Source organism: Salvia miltiorrhiza, chromosome 5 (assembly GCF_028751815.1).
Source record: "Salvia miltiorrhiza cultivar Shanhuang (shh) chromosome 5, IMPLAD_Smil_shh, whole genome shotgun sequence".
NCBI classification, from domain to species: Eukaryota; Viridiplantae; Streptophyta; class Magnoliopsida; order Lamiales; family Lamiaceae; genus Salvia; species Salvia miltiorrhiza.
The window spans coordinates 37,196,023-37,201,225 of record NC_080391.1 but is presented as its reverse complement, the minus strand read 5'-3'; positions in this window follow the sequence as shown (position 1 = coordinate 37,201,225).

Sequence of the window (5,203 nt, the reverse complement as noted above, 5' to 3'; positions counted from 1 at the left end):
GACGCAGCAACTCGGGGACGCTGAATGACACCCGACGAGGGTTGGTTGACTCGTCGTTACGTCGATAAATGAATTCGTCTTGGAACAATCAAGAGGAATTCGGAATTCTCAAGAGAGAAATAAAACTCACAAGTTTATTGATAAAAGTATGCTGAAAATTTCGTCCATATGGTGGCCTATATATAGGCAAAGGCTAAACCTAATATAATAAAGAAACAACTTAACTACCAAGCAAAGAAGCCCTAATTCGAAAATTAACTGGGCTGCCAAACAAGGCCCTTATTTTCGAAATACCAAGCTGAAACTATGGGCTAAAATCCGAAAATAAATAAAAATATAAGTCTTCAAAACATATAAAGTCTTCACGCTTCGGCCCACTCGCACTTGATGATATTAATTAAACTTGGACCGACTCCACCATCTCCAATGGGTTTCTTCATCAACTCTTGAGCCCACACTTCTTGAACTAAGCTCATCAAGCTCTCCTTGAACTTCTTGGCTCGTGCTCTTGTAACCGGACCAACAGCAACATGCACCGGGTCTTGCACCAACGAACCTTGGGCTGCTGCATCATTCCCCTCCTCTTGAAGAGGATTTGTCCTCAAATCCAAAGCATCACGTACATCAAAAGGACTCAAATCAGTCACATTGAAAGAAGCACTCACATTATACTCACCTGGTAAGTCCAACTTGTAGGCATTGTCATTGATGCGCTCCAACACTTGAAATGACCCGTCGCCTCTAGGAAGTAACTTGGATCTCCGCTGCAATGGAAACCTTTCCTTGCGCATGTGCAGCCATACCCAATCACCGGGCCCAAACACTACTTTGCGACGTCCTTGGTTGGCTCGCTCAGCATACTGCTTCGTGCGCCTCTCAATATTCATCCTTGCCTTCTCATGAATCTGCTTCACAAAATCAGCCTTTTTCTTGCCATCAAGGTTAGTATACTCATGCTCAGGTAAGGGAGATAAATCCAATGGAGTCAAAGGATTAAATCCATACACAATCTCAAATGGCGAAAATTGAGTAGCAGAATGAACAGAACGATTATAAGCAAACTCAACATGAGGCAAACAATCTTCCCAAGACTTAATGTTCTTCTTGATAATGGCTCTAAGCAAAGTAGACAAAGTCCTATTCACTACCTCTGTTTGACCATCAGTTTGTGGATGACAAGTAGTAGAAAACAAAAGTTTAGTACCCAACTTACACCACAAAGTCTTCCAAAAGTAGCTCAAGAACTTCGAATCCCTATCAGAAACAATAGTCCTAGGCATGCCATGCAATCTAACAATCTCTCTAAAGAATAGATCAGCTACATGAGATGCATCATCAGATTTATGACATGGAATAAAATGTGCCATCTTAGAAAATCGATCGACAACCACAAAGATGGAATCTCGACCACGCTTAGTCCTAGGCAAACCTAACACAAAATCCATAGAAATATCAATCCAAGGTGCTGTAGGAATAGGCAATGGTGTATACAATCCATGGGAACTCACCCTAGACTTAGCTTGTTTACATGTAACACATCGACCACAAATTCTCTCAACATCACGTTTCATATGAGGCCAAAAGAAATGCTCATGCAGAACAGCTAAAGTCTTAGCAATGCCAAAATGTCCCATCAAACCCCCACCATGAGACTCAAGCAATAACAACTCACGTAAAGAACATTTAGGAACACATAACTTATTCTTCCTAAAAAGATAGTCATCATGCCTAAAATACTCTCCACTAGCAGCTCTCGCACATGCTTGATAAATCTCACCAAAATCACCATCATGCTCATACAAACTCTTGATACACTCAAAACCAAGAAACTTAGCATCTAAAGTAGAGATCAAGGCATACCTCCGAGAAAGTGCGTCAGCCACCAAATTCTCTTTACCTTGCTTGTATTTGATGACGTAGGGAAACGTCTCAATGAACTCCATCCACCTCGCATGCCGCTTGTTCAACTTGTGCTGCCCCTTCAAGTGTTTCAACGACTCGTGATCAGTGTGAATGACGAACTCATTGGGCCACAAGTAGTGCTGCCACGTTTGCAAAGCTCTCACCAATGCGTACAGCTCCTTATCATACGTGGGATAACTCAACGTCGCCCCGTTTAACTTCTCGCTGAAGTACGCAATGGGTCGTCTCTCTTGCATCAACACTGCACCAATGCCAACACCAGAAGCATCACATTCAATCTCAAAAGATTTGGAGAAATTAGGAAGAGATAATACCGGGGCGTGGGTCAATTTGTATTTCAACTGCTGAAATGCATCCTCTTGCGCCTTGCCCCACTTAAACTCCACATTCTTCTTGATGACTTCCGTCAAAGGTGCTGCAACACTGCTAAAATGAGGCACGAATCGCCTGTAGAAGCTAGCAAGTCCATGAAAGCTTCGAACTGCTGCCACGTTCGTCGGCGTTGGCCACTCCTGGATAGCTCGTATCTTCTCATCATCAACCTGTACACCCTGTGCACTAACAACAAAACCAAGAAACACAAGCTTGTCCGTACCAAAAGTGCACTTCTTAAGGTTAGCAAACAACTTTTCCTTTCGAAGCACATCCATAACAGACCTCAAATGTTCAACATGCTCATCATGATTCTGGCTATAAATGAGGATATCATCAAAGTAGACAACAACAAATCTGCCAATGAAAGCACGCAAAACATGATTCATAAGACGCATGAACGTACTAGGCGCATTAGTCAAACCAAAAGGCATAACTAACCACTCATACAAACCAAGTTTTGTCTTAAAAGCAGTTTTCCATTCATCACCTTCCTTAATCCTAATCTGATGGTATCCACTACGCAAATCGATCTTAGAAAAGACACAAGAACCATGCAACTCATCTAGCATATCATCTAAACGAGGGATAGGATGGCGATACTTTACCGTGATGTTATTGATGGCTCGGCAATCACAGCACATCCTCAAAGACGAGTCCTTCTTTGGTACAAGTAGAACGGGTACCGCACAAGGACTCAAACTCTCCCTCACATGTCCTTTGGCCAATAACTCGCCAATTTGCCTCTCCAACTCCTTTGTCTCCTCCGGATTGGTTCGGTAAGCTGGTCGGTTCGGCAGTGTAGCGCCGGGCACAAAGTCAATCTGATGCTCAATCCCTCGAATTGGTGGTAAACCGGCAGGTGTATCGTCGGGAAAAACATCATCAAACTCCTGCAAAACAGAACGAATAGAAGGGGGTAGAGAAGTGAGATCGTTAGTAATAACCAAGTTCTCCTGATATCGCAACAGCATGATCGGCCTCTCCTCCTGTACACACCACTTTAAATCACTAGCCCTAGCAAGAAAGGACTTATGAATCAACCCATTCTCCTTCTTCTCCACGGGCTGCTCCTTTGACTTCACCTTGTCCGCCTCCTTTTGCAATTGCACTTGATCCTCATAAACTTGTTTAGGAGTAAGAAGAACAAGCGACACCTTTTTCTGCTTGTATTTAAATAAATATTTGTTGGTGAAGCCATCATGAATAACACGGCGATCAAACTGCCACGGTCGCCCCAACAGGATATGGCTCGCTTGCATAGGGATCACATCACACACAACCTCATCCTCATACTTCCCAATGCGAAATGGAACCTTCACTTGCTTCGTCACTTTGATGACGCCTGTCTCATTCAGCCACTGCAAACGATACGGCTTGGAATGCTTCTCCGTGGTCAGCCCCAATCTCTCAACCATGGCTCTACTAGCCACATTCGTGCAACTCCCACCATCAATGATCACACTACATACCTTGTCTTGAACAAGACATCTCGTGTGAAAGAGGTTCTCCCGCTGCTCTCGCTCATTGGGTTGAGTTTGAACACTCAAGGCTCTCCTAGCTACAAAAAGTTGTCCATTGGGCGCGAAAATCTCCTCACACTCCTCCTCATCCTCGGAATCATCTACACCCTCCAATTTCGGCATATCAGGATCGGTCTCATCACCATCCGTCACGACTTCGCCGTCATCTCTCATGATCATAATTCTCCTGTTCGGGCAGTCACTCATAATGTGCCCGAAGCCTTGGCACTTGAAGCACTTCTTATCTCTATTTCGACCATCAGAAACGGCCGGAATGCCCTGATTTGCTGCACCGGATCCCTCGGGTCGGGACCTAACGAACGACTTCTTCTCCTCTCTCGGCGGTGCCTCCTTCTTCCATTGATTCCCTTTTGACGAGGAACCATTAGCACTTGGCTGTGATTGCCTCCAATTGCCCTGATTCTGGCGCTGGTTGCTGCTGTTGTTGCCCCTCCTCTTGAGTTGATTCTCGATCTTGATGGCCATGTGAACCATGTCCTCCAACTCAACGTAGTGCTGCAACTCCACCTTATCACGAATATCCCAATGCAGACCAGTCAAGAATCTCGCCATGGTCGCCTCTCGCTCCTCCACCACATTGGCTCGAATCATGGCAACCTCCATCTCCTTATAATACTCATCCACACTCCGACTGCCTTGTCTCAAAGTCTGCAACTTGTTGAAAAGCTCGCGGTAGTAATGATTCGGCACAAAACGCTTCCTCATCACAGCCTTCATCTCCTGCCAAGTCTGAATAGGCGGCTCACTGTTTCTCCTTCTACTTGTCACCATCTGATCCCACCAAATAAGTGCATAATCTGAGAACTCAATGGCTGCCAACTTCACCTTCTTGAGCTCTGAATAGTTGTGGCAATCGAACATAAGCTCCACCTTTCTCTCCCAATCAAGATACAATTCTGGGTCATTCTTCCCTTGGAAGGGAGGAACGTTCATCTTGATGTTGCCCAGATTGTTATCTTGCCACGTTCTGCCGCCATCATCCTCTTCGTCAAATCCTGTATCATCTACCTGCTCCTCATACTGGCGGTGGAATCGACCTCCTCCACCACCACGGCCTCCTCGCCTGCGTCGGCCTCCTTGTGTGAAATTGGTCTCTCGAGAATGAGACTGCTGCATCAGTTCGATCTTGTCGTACACTCCCTCAATTTCTGAGTGTAGCATCTTGCCAAATTCTGAACGAAGTGCCTCCACTACGAGTTTTAATTGTGGATCCATAACAAGGCTATCGCTCAAATCCGCACCCTGTTCATTTTTCTTAGACATAGTGACACAGAAAACAAGAAACGGTTAGTGAAACAAAATAAAAGGACCTCACCACCTCACAAACACTCGTGTATCACTCAAGATGAAATCACTCAGCGCTC